The sequence below is a fragment of the Oryzias latipes genome, chromosome 6, assembly GCF_053564925.1.
Source record: "Oryzias latipes strain Hd-rR chromosome 6, Olatipes_Hd-rR_3.1".
NCBI classification, from domain to species: domain Eukaryota; kingdom Metazoa; phylum Chordata; class Actinopteri; order Beloniformes; family Adrianichthyidae; genus Oryzias; species Oryzias latipes.
The window spans coordinates 24,963,782-24,976,728 of record NC_136242.1 but is presented as its reverse complement, the minus strand read 5'-3'; positions in this window follow the sequence as shown (position 1 = coordinate 24,976,728).

The window sequence follows — 12,947 nt, the reverse complement described above, 5'->3', positions numbered from 1 at the left end:
AATGCTTGTTGAAGACAACATTCCTCACACACACTTGCACTCACTCACATTTGGTTCTTTCTCTGTGGATTTTTTCAGAACAATAGTTGTTGATGCAATCTGCTGGATCTTAAGAGACTTTACCCCCCCCCCCCCCCCCCCCACCCACACACACACACAGATTCTTAAATTTTATGCATTGGACCACAGTTTGAATTATTTAAAAAGGCTTGAATGATGTCTTAATAAGAAGCTTATTGATATCAAGGGTTGAAATGTATAGCTTTTTATTTCAAAAAAGTGTCCGGTTATCCCAGACACAACAGTAAATCCATGCCGAACATTTGAAGTCAGAAAAATAGTTTTTAGTAAAAAGACAAACTAAAACATTGAGTAGCATATAGAGGCACTTTTATATGTTCTATCTTAAAGTAATCACACTATAACACATGTTTGGCCTTTTTATTGATAGAATATGTAGAGCAGCTTTTCAGTAATGTTACACTTCACTGAAGTTTATTATCTGTCAGGTTCAATGAAAAATGTCCTTATTTGTTAAATCAATGGAAGTGGAGACTCAACTGTTTTAATGTTTTTTGTAAATTTTCTGGTGTGTTTTATGGATCCTCATGTGTTGTTTCAACATAATTTATTCTGCGTTGTGATTAAAGCTGGTCTGCAGTACTATGATGATTTTAACTATGAGTAAACTTGACTTGTACTTGATCAAAGGCTTTTAACTAACCTCAGATTTGGACAGATTGACTTGTGAGCGTCTTTGGATGATTGCTCTCTCCTGTTTTGTGTCATTTCACACAATGTTCAGTTAGAAGATTACAACCACATCACTTGGCATTTCATGAAAGTGGACAGCAAGACGAGCACAAAGCTTTAAACACATAAACACGTCTAAGTGATGTGGAGCTGTTTTCCATTCATGAGACTATTTTTGAGGTCTGAGCTGAGGCAGTTACCCTAAACAGTCGATGTATTGTGGCTCAAATCAATTTCCTGCCCAGCTTTTGTCAAGCATGATTCTATTTCTATTTGTTTAGTTGGTTGCTCTTAACAGGAAGAACCTTTAGTCTTACAAAATGATGTTTTCATTATAAACATTTTAGGCCACGAACTTTTCTGTCTGTCAATGTTTGTAACATTTGGTTGAATATTTTTTAAAGGATCTTAAAACCATTGTAATCAGTAAACATGCAGAACTGGTTGACCCAGTGTACCATTTGTGACTCAGTAGAAACCATGGTGGATGCAATGAATTCGGTTTAGTTGTGATGCACTTTGATAATATAAGAAGCAAACAACAATCAGAGCAGTTTTTAAAGAAATTTCATAAACCTTAATGAAAATGTTTTTTAAAACGTTGCAGGCAAACCGATTCCACCGTTTCACTTTGTTTAGTATTAGTCCATATTTACAGATTTAACTGATTATTTTTATTTTTTTAATCGTCCAGGGTCGACCTACTTCTTCCTCAGTAAGAGCTGGGACGGGTGGGAGGGGGTCTTTTCCACATTTTAGGTGCTTTTTCAGATTTTCTTAAGGCATGGGAAAACATTTTTGTGGAAAAGTAACTTTTTTATATTGGAGCAGATTATCCATAAATCTTCCTACTCTTAAATGTCTACAGGATATGAACTGAATAAAATCTCTCAACTGGAAAGCAGTGGTATTGATGTTTGACAAATCTCTAAAAAATGTACTTTTGAAGAAAATACTAAAACAAGTGGATTGATTTTTGCTTTTATATATTTACTCCTAAGATTGTCCCACATAATTTTCATTAATGTGCCTGTATTGTAATTCTAAAACTTCTTCTTGATAACATAACACGCTGTTTTACTGTGACTACCCTCAGCTGGCCCTGCGACCGACTGGCAACCTGTCCAGGGTTTCCCCGAACTTCGCTGACAAGTGGCCGGGAAAGGCTCAGATTGCCCCGTGACCCTAAAAAGGAACATCGGCTAAGAAGATGAATGAATAACCTCAGCTGACCATTTATTTATTTTGGGGAAAAAAACAAACAAACTGGAGAACATCTTTATCATTCTATTATTGGTAAATTGCTATTTGTTTTAGGACAAGTAGATTGATCTCATCCTAACAAATCAGTTTCTTATGTTTTATTTCTAAGCTGGCTAAATATTGACCTTGTTACCATGAGAGAATGGATTTGAAAATTCTGAATTGACGGCCTTTCAAAGTATCGTGAATTGATCAGTCGTACAATTTTATAGAAATAAAAAAAAATAACAAAAGTTTTTTCTTCTATTTACATCCTAATCTTTTTCGGTTTATTCTCTTTCGGGGTCACGGGGCTGCTGGAGCCTATCCCTGCCACTTTTGGGCGAAGGCAGAGGACGCCCTGGACAGGTCCCCAGTCTGTCGCAGGTGTTTACATCTTAAGAGAAATAATTTTTGACATTGAAAAATGTTTGTGCTGTACCTTTTTGACTTCCTTACAACACGGTTTATGGCAAATGAATCGACAACTTCCTACATCATGTCATTGTAATTAGTCTTTTCTATTTAATCTGCCAATGGGGCTTTTTTTGGATTAGCGACAGTGTTTCTGTGTGAACAGTAGTTTTGGCTTGAATGTGCTTTATAGTGGAAGTACTCTTGTGTAGTAAAAAAAAGACATCTGATCCCAGACTTTACTGACCTGGAACCACAGATCTGAGAGACTGACCCACGCAGCTGAAGTCACTGCTTTTGCTGAGCAACCGTATTATGATTAGGTATCAAATTTCGGTTATTACCGGTCCGTCTTTGTATTAGCTCCATATTTCATTTCATTTCTTTTCTGTCTGCTGTGATTGCTTCCACATGTAAGGCCCACACAGAGCTGCAACATTTGTAGTTGTGTGGGACTCAGAAGTCCCAAATGAGGATCACAGTTGTAGATTCCCAGCAGGTTCTTCAGAATGGATGGGCTTGGATCAAATGAGGACATTTAGTGGAGAATATTTCCGGGCAAACAAAAAGAAATGAAGATTTAAATAGACTTGGATTAGACTAAAGAAAGATGGATCACACATACTTGAGAAACCTCCAGGTAGGATACAACAACCATGTGTTGATATTTGCTTAATGTATACTAAAGGTTTTGTTAGGAGTATGTATTTTGTTTCGATTTGAGAATTTTTCCTTAAAAATGGTGTATAAGATTAGTGTATTTATTTGACAAACTGTTTTATCTGTAGAAAGCCTTGGTTGTCATTTTTACCCCAAGTGGATCGTGCATTCTTTTAAATGTACAATGAAAAACAAGAAAACCAGAAATGGGAAAAGCAGCTGCAGGTGTTTGTGAACACACAAATCAGTCTTGCCACAAATTTGCAAAGAAATACGGCTTGATCAAATGATGGAACAGTTTGGCAACTCGTTCATTCCATCTTTCTGGCCTAGCTCTTCTGGTAATGGTCCGAGGCCAGAGACATCAGGACTGAAGGAGGTCCAAACTTTAAGAGCAGGAGATGACAGGGTCAGGGGATAACTACTTAGTGACATCATTCTTGAGAGGGCGCAAACTTGGAGTCCAAAGAACCATCGCTCTGTGTTTTTAGTCTGGTTCTGGATTCGGTAAAGAAACATTGCACATTGCAGCTATAAACCACAATCTGATTTTCTTATAGTCACATGTTCCTAGCATAATGCAGAACACTGGCTGGCACCGTTTTTGTTTTGAATTTGTTAAGATCCAAGATAATTTTAGAAATATTATGTATTTTTTTTACCAGGATTTTGATGGATTGGCAGAGGATTCTGCACCAAACTTGGATAACTGCCTTCAGAAATCACTCAGACAGCATGTGAAATTGTCACCCACACGTATTTTAAGATATGAGTATCCGATTTCCTGGGTGAAAGGGGAAAACAAAAAGTTTGGAGTGTTGGAATAAATATTTTTGCCACAGCCGTTCATGGTAATGTGAGAATGATGTTCATGGCGATTTGTTAAAGACAAATCACATCCCCATGTGCTTCCTGTGTGCGTGCCAGTTTTTGATCTTTTCTAGAGATGCAGATCTATGCTTGGCAGAGTTATGTAATTAGCATTTTTTATTTTTAAATGCATCAAACCTGATTTGGGAGGGGGGAAACTACAGCTTGTTTGTCATTTTGTATTACACATGTGAGTAATTCAGCGTTTTTTGAAGCTGATTCATTTCTATTCACATTTTCTAACAAAACCCTGAAGGACAAATAGAGTCTGTTTGTTCCAGGGCTCATACAGCTCAAGGACAATTAGTGTTTTTTTCCCTTTCCTACATGTGTAAAAAGCACAATACATTAATAAGATCTTAAATCATTAACAGCTGGCTTCTTCCATCCACCACAGATGCTTTGGCTTCAGTGGAGTTTATTGACAGGAACAACTTGGGGAGATGAGTAAATTGTGGGAAATCGACTGGATATTTAAACGCTTTTCGTATGTCTTAGTGTTTCCTCTTCATCTGTTAGTGATCTGTTGCATGTCTCAGGCTAATCAGTCCTGGGTATTGGCAAAGAGATCCAAGTTTGCACTAACCTTTTCTTTGGCAGCATTCATGCACCTATGCACACTTGGGCTTTTCCTGTATACATGTTGCTCTTCTTGTATAAAATTGTCTCAACTACTGTACCTTAATTGTTATGAATACCTTCCATGTGTTGCTGTCTTACTCCAACATTGCATCGTTCCTTTCTGGAAAATCCCCTTGAGAATATCAGATATGTTGGTTTTCAATTTTATTAAAAAAAAGGAGCATTGTAATGGGCATTACAATGCATTCACTAAAAAAATACAAACATTCAAAACACTGTTGTCCCCAGTTTATGGAATCTTTTTCTGAGAATTTGTGGTTACTGCGGTAACCTAGGCTCCTTGAAAACAGAATTGTGTATCTCTATAGAGGATGGAGATTCTGGTGTGACCAAATCAAAACATCTTTCATGCTAATAAAAACACTATCAGAACAAGTGTGAACGTTTTTTTATATCATTTTTCCCACAACAGTTGCTTATAATTGATGCATGAAATATGTGCCATTAAAAAGCAGCTGTTCACACTGAACAAATGATCAGAGCCACATTGAAACCAATTGAAAAAGACAAATCTGAAAGATTTTTTACATACAGCTCTACCTCTAAAATCCCATTTAACTTCTTCGGAAATTTTCATTTCCAGTTACCTTATTATAAAGTCACGTTTTTTTTGTAAAGTTTGGCTGAGAGTGCGACTTAGTCAGGTGCAACTTATATTATTTTTTTCTTTTTCTTTTAAGATGTGTAATGATCAACAAAAAGAGGGCACTGTAGGTGTGTTTATCAGTATTTGCTAATTGTGTTTATCAGTATTTGCTAATGACAGCAATGCAGAAGAAGTGTCGTTAGTCTGACACTGGGCTTGGAGGAATTGTTCCCAATAAATAAAATTCAATGCATTTGGTGATTTGGAGTGATACGAAGAGTTTAATTGATTTGTTTGCATGTTCAGAAAATTTTTGTATTTTATTTCAACCTTGACTTGCATGTATTCTTGAAACAATTAAACAGCATCAGAATGTTAGTTGCGCAACAATGACAATAAAAGGATTTTTTTATTTAAATTTCTCCAAAAAGTTTGACTTGGGGTGTATTTAGACTGGAAAAGTCAGTTGGTCCGGACCAAGTCTGCTTAGTTTGATCCGGCTCGAGTCCTGAATTTTGCATTTGGTATTCAAACCGCCGTCAACCGAATATTTCTGTTCTGGTCCAAAGCTTGTAAACAAAACCACATGACTAAAGATCACTTCAGTCATTGGCCAGGAATTACGAGGGTGGGGTAAAGGAACAAGTGAAAAAGGATAATGGAAGTCCTGCGCCTTGCCATCCTTGTTGATATAGTTCACTTATTCAAACTTTGGATTTAGTTGACCAATTTTGAACATCTGTTTCAACGTCAGGTACAACACTTTTTACTTTGGTGTGGCAGAGGCATGCTGCAAGGTGGTTACTGAGGAGAGGGCTATGAAGGGACGCTGATAAGTGTTTGACGTTTAGATTGTCGGGAAACAGTGTGAGAAGCAATGTGTATCGTGTTAAAGTTGAAAGTTAAAAATGACCCTGCATTAAGCCGACCACATTTCTATAAGTTGCTGTGTCTTATTATCATGGCTGCTACGTACCTACCCTGTTTACATTCCATGATGCCTGGTTACAGTGGCCAATTTGGTCCAGTTGTTCTGCCCCGAGCATGGAGCCTATTCAGGTAGAGGAAACTCGGAGTGAAGGGGAGCTCAGTCCCATTGGAAACAAACCAAGCCCACCTGGAAATTTGGGTCCAAGACTGGTACCTGGTCCCAGACCAGGGTCCGCTATGGTATATTTTTTTTTTATTTATTTTTATTTTTTTTAACTTGTCCTGTCCAACAGCTGGGCAGACAGATGAGAGCTGAGGGCCTCTTGTGTTGGACATATTTTACTTTAACAAGAGGGGTTATTAATCTTCAGACAGACCAAAGGTATGTCTGAATAAACCCCTTTTGTAATTGAGGCCAAACTTTATTGATTTCAATCATGTCTGAAAATCTTTGGTGTTGGACCGGACGGAAAAGGAAAGAGGGGAAGAAGAGAGAGGAACGTTAGAGAGAGGGGGGGTAGGGGGTGATAATAGGAGGGGAAGGGGGATAAGACCATGAAGCAGCATAAAGCAACAAGTTTACTGGTTGTTAATCATTATGGTAAGGTTCAAATGTAGTACAAAAAGGGCGGGGCCTGTCCACACACACACTCAAATGTTATAAACACACCTGCTAGCTGCAAAAATGTCCACCTGTCGACATGTACACAAAACAGATAGTGTTCACACGCATACCTATGCCTTAAAACCAACTAGTGTGAAATATTTCAGTCATTCAGTCATGCAAACTGTTAGTGCAAAGGTGAGCTAACACCAGTGCTCAGGTGAGTGTTTATGTTCTTCTAAAATGGATGGTGGAACGTGAAAAGAAGGAGGGAGAGTGCCCAGCCATCCCCACCCCAAGACCCCCACCGCAGCAGCAGCAGCGGCAGCCGGAATCCCCCCAACGCCACACGGGAACCGGCAGGGAACAACCGCCGCCCGGGCGACCAAGCCCGCCACCCAGGCCAGGGCCAGCAGGGCCGCCGCAAGGCCCCCAGAGCCAGAGGCCAGGGAGGCACGGAGGGAAAGAGAGCGCCGCCCCAGCCCAACCAGGAGAGCAGCCCCCCCGCCGCGCCGGGAGAACCCAACGCAGGGCCCCACCGGAGAAGGACGCCCACAGCCCCAAACCAGCACCCCACCACCACCCAGGAGTTCCGGGCATCCCCCCGCCCCAACCCCAGGTACGAGCCAGGACCCCCCAAGGGAGACCCGCCCCGCACTCCAGGCAGCCACCCGCCCGGCCCACGGTTGGTCCAGGGAGGAGCGAGGCAGGGGGCCCGCCGCCCCCGCCCAGGAGGGGGGAACCCCGGGGAAAAAAGGAGGGCCCACAAGGGGTGTTGTAAATATGGCCCGACCAGGCTCGGCCACAGTTGGAAATATGGCGGGGCCCAGCACCCAGGAGCAAGGACCAGAACCCACCCCCCAGGGACCAGACACCCCCGGCTCAGATGTAATGTGAACCCCCCCACCGCGCGGAGAGAGCACCGCCGGGCCCAGGAAGCCGGCACCCCGGGGACACGGCCGCCGTTGCAAAGGGGCCCGTACCCCCCACCAGGGAAGAGGCATTACGCTATGGTATATTTAAACGGAAAACTTGTTGCGGTTTATCAGGGCAAACAAACTCTGGTTCACTTAAACTCTGGCATTATTTTTTTTGCTCCTGGCTTTTTTTAATTTATTTTTTTGCTCCTGCGACTTATACTCTGGAACAATTTATAGCCCAAAAAAATACTGTATGTACAAAATATATAAAAGAAATGTGATTAAATGATATGGCATATGGTGTGAAGGGGTTCAGGCTCTTGGTCTGTGCTCAGCTGTGGAGATGTGTTTACATCCAGGTTGCAGAACCTCCTTTTGTACACTTTCCAACACAGTTTGTATCTCAAATAACACACATGCCAAAACCTTTTATCGCTCGTCCGAACAGCTGCTTCTGAGATGGAGTTTCTCTCAATAAGCCCCAAAGCTTTAAGGTTTATAGAAAACTGCCAACAGCATGCATCCCCACATAAAACATGCAAGTTACATATTTAGGAGCCAGCAACTGGAAAGACGGCTAAGCTTGTCTGGGAGCTGGAAAATGATTTGTAAATCCAATGAGGGGACAAGAAACTGAAACTGCCATCCATGTTTCCTGCTTATTATGAACTTCATCAGGATTTGCTGTCCTGCCTCTGCACCACTAAAACCTGCATAACATCAGTCTGTGAGGCGTTGGTTTCTGAAAGCCAACTGAATCTGACAAAGCCTAGCTGGAATTGAAAAATACTTTAAAAACAAACCTAGAACAGGTTGTTTAAAAAAAAAATGGCAGCTTGTTTTTCCAAATGGTCCCTATCACTCTCTGGGGGAGAAACACTCATTCAGCTTTAGCCTCTCACTTGCCAAGCCCAAAGCGCAAAATGCTTTGGGTTTGACCACGTGCCTTTGACGGTAACGACCCATTCCCATGCTCTTCAGTCTCACCCTGTTCAAGCGGAGGATTTTGCTGTTCAGCCAACACAGATGGGGTTGCATACGGTCCTCCAAAAAGTTTGCGCCAACAGGAGGCTGAAAACAAGAAGTGCTTAAACCTTACCAAAGATCCGAATCAGTTTCCATCCTGTCATCCCCATCATGTCAACCAAGAGGTCGGGCCTTATGTCAGCCGACTGGTTTTAGTACACCTTCTTGTTCTTGGCTGCAAATGTGTAGTTTGGGCACCTGGATGTAACCTCTGCCTGTGGTTTGATTGAAGTTTTCTTGCTTCTTTTCTACAAAACAGTGAAGTACACAATGTATCCATGTATAGATTTAACAGATTGAAGTTGTCTTCCTAATTTAAGCTCAACCATTGAGTGAAAGCCAAACTGTGTTAAGTGAAGTTGTCAATATTTCTGCAAATGGATAATGGATAATTCAGTGCGTTCAAGAACGCACTGAATGTGGATTCTTGAACGCACTTTTAACATACGGTGTTCACACTGGAATGTTGCTAACTCACAGTTAGAAGTGGCTAGGAGTGAAAAGTCAAAGCGGTGCAAATCTTACGGACCTTTCTCCGGGCTTTTTCTTTCACAGCTCTGTGAAAACCACAATTATTAACATGATCAATTTGTCCTCCACGATCAATGGTTGGCACTTCTACGAATAAAAGGGGACGTCATCCATCTGTTAACACCAAATCTGAGTTCCTGATTGGTCAAAGTTCAACCTGGTTTAACTTTCAACGCTCGTTCAATAGCTGTACTTTTTTTACATTTGGCCATTAAATGGCTGACATAAACTTGTGTAGCAATGCGTGAATGCAGGTGTTTTAAACATGGAGGCCCGAAACGTGCATTTACACATGGTTTCATTGAAAGTGGTTGCTTCAAACGCTCAAGTGTGAACGTAGCACTAAGGGAAGGTTTTCATTCACCTTAGGCCTTCACTTAAATGAGAAGTTTCTGTGCTGTTCTGCACGTTGGTGAATCTCTGTATCCTGCTGCAGTTTTTATAGCAAGCAATAAAAGATGCTATGCAGCCTATATGTCTACTGGATAGTTTATCTTGATGTAAACCAGTGGATAAATAAAAAACAGAAGTTAAAAAAATAAAAAACAAAACAATCCTTCGCCGCTCCTCTAATTTGTAGAATTGGCAGAAATTCAGAGCAAATGGTGCGAGTCATCATTTTGAGCCCCTTTTGTTTTCACTGGCTCCCTCACACTTTGAGGAGTTCTTGGGTTTGACAGGCTCTGTTTAGTGCCGTTACTTAATGCTCTGTTCCAAAGCAGCTCAAGCTTTGGCGCTGAGATGAATGTTGAACATGGAAGTCATGTTTAGTTCATTAGCCGTCTTTTGGCACATTGCTCACATTAACCTTTTTATGTCTTATCGAGAAGGATTTCAATTAATTTTTGGCTTTCAGTTTTCTTTGGCTGAAGTGCCAAAAATGTTCAGCATTAAACCATTTGTTTTTCAAATTTGATTAAGATCGATTAACAAGATTTCATGGTTGGTCGGTGAGTTTTTTTTTTATGCACTATTTGAAAACTAATGTAGTTCTAAATACCTGCTTCTTTTTATTATTTGATAGTCCATAAGGGGGGGTCTTTTCCTTAAGGTTTTTGTGTGCACTCATGGTCCTGTACCCACATGTGCAAATGCATTTAATGATATTCAAACTTTTTTTACTATTCATTTTTTTCGTTTGTATTTAAAAAAAAACAATCTTTTGTTTGCTCCATTGGATGGTGTGCCTAAGCAACAGGCAGCAGATTCATAAAGAAAACTTGATGAGATATACAGAAGTATCAAAGTTACCTTATATCATATGATATAATGTGTACATATAAATAACCTTATTGTTGTTCTGTCGCAGATCCATAGCATTCACATAAATGTAAAACCTCTCTATCATTTTTGATAAAGAAAAAAGGAAATGTCTGCAAGTTGTTTTGAATACAGATGCTTTTGCTACTTTTAAAAAAGTAGGATTATTTTCAAATTAAGAGTCAAGATGTGATTTAATGCCAAGATATGCTTTCCCATAAAGTTAGGCAGATCTGATATTCCTCAGCTGGGAAGTGTTTTTGATTGTAAACTGTAATAACTCTCCAGTTTGAGATAACCTTTTTAATCTCAGGTTTGCTCAGTAATGATTAAAGATCTCATACATTTTCATTGGCGATGTTTTGAGATCTGCCATAAATCACATTTATGTTTCCAGATGGGGACTTTCTTAAGTCTGTAACAAGGCAATACAAAAAAAAAAAAAAAAACAGGCAAATATTTTTCTAAAATATTTATGAAAGAAATATGTTCTCCTGATTCAAAATATTCCATTTGTCAAACCATTTTCTCGGTTCTATATTTTGTAACCTTTTTTTTTCTAAATGTATTGTTGCTGTTTTTTGTCACACAAAGTATTAGCCAAAAAACTTCAATCATGAGGTCTACTTTTACTTTTTTATGACCTGTTTTTTTGTCTTTCTATCTCACAAAAATAAAAAGAACTTCTGCTTCCAATCAAGCTTAAGGCCTTTTATGTTTCTCAATTTGAAAAAAATATCCATGGTTATTTTTGTTCCATTTGAGAAACATAAAAACAATGTGATCCCGCTCATAAATTTAGGGATTTAAGTTAAAAAAATCTCCTTAATAGGGGTTGTGGAAAGTGTCTTTTAAATTTTTTTATTTTGTCATAATTTCAGTTTATTCTGAAAACGATGAGCTCATATTTCCAATATTACCAAAGGTTGGATTACAGTTTTGTATTACTTTATGGAAACTGAGCGATACAGACCTTTTTTTTAGCATGATGAAGAAAATAAAGTTGTACTTGATTAAATGATACAGACTGTAGTCACGGTGTTGTCAAAATCAAAAACATAAATAATCAGCCATCCGACAGCAGAGAGGCTTCTTCTCGTCTTTGTTATCTTACTTTTCTTGAATGCTCATGAATCCCCTTCACTGATGAAAACTGAAGTCTGCATTCCAGAACCAAACACGAGCAATTCATGTTGTTGATGAGGAGCTGTGGGGTTTTGCTGAAGACTTTCTGCATTTTATCATCTCACAGCTTCAGTGTCGGCGCAGCTCCACAACCCTCCAGAGTATTTTTTACATACAGTTCCCTTTCGGTGCATATAGACACAATCTTATCTCAACCTAAACAAAAACGGAAGCAGATGCATTTGACCACTTCTGCAACAGAGCAGGGCTGTGAAAGAGATCTCAGCCCTAAAACTTCCACTAGGAGGCAATGTTACATGCTTTTTTTATGACTCTGGCATCAAACATACAGGTTTTAAACTGCTGTGTATGAGTGACAAAATCACAGCAATTTTGCTAATCTCTTTTTAAACTTTAGGTTTTGAGACACGTCTTTACAAAAATACTCACAATAACTCATTTATCTTAAGCGCAATAAATGTATCAAAGATATGAAATGTGTGGACACATGTTCAGGTAACTAAAACTTAAGCAGGAAATCCACTTTCAAAAAAAGCTGTGGTTTAAACCATTTCATCTTTCAACAGGCTAAAACCTGTCTTTATGTTAGCAAATTATACTGTTAAGTGTGCAAAAATATGAAATATTTATATTAAAAGCATTATGAGTAACTTTTCTTCAAGGAGGAAATTTTACTTTGAGGTCAGACGAAAAGTATTTGGATATCCTATGTCATGATGAAATGGCTTGTAACATAATGGCTACCTGGGCTTGAACAGTATTTATTTATAAAGAACCACTACAATGAAAATGGTGTTTGATGTTTTTAACATGTTATTGTGGCATTTATAATGAGAGTGGAGTTCATAAATAAAGAAAATTGAGCTTAAAGTTGCACTACTGACTTTCTTAAATCATTGTGAATCAGGAGCAGATGAAAAAGTGCAGTTTGAAAACGATTGTAGGTGTGACAGATAAAACAACGCACAGGCCATTCTGATGCATTCACTAATGTACGTACTTGTTTTTCTCCTTTGAGCTGGTATCTGGCTCAAAACTGTACAGCTGGATAGCTCCTTTATTGCTCACCATTTTTGTTGCACTGGTGTGAGTCGCTGTGAGCTAGTGGGAAAGTTTGTAAACAGATGGAAAGTGGGGGCGGGCTTACTCTGCACCAACAGTCCCACTCACATCTCGGAGGCGATTTTTCTAATGAGCTCCTGCCGGTCTTCAGAGAATATATCTAAAAAACGATACAGGATTTTTGATTTTGCCTGAAATGGCAAAATCATGATTAAAAGACCAGTGAGAAGGCTTTTACAGTAGATCAAAAGATGATTGGAGTGGGACTTTAAATTAGGACTTGATTAACTGAAGCTTCAGT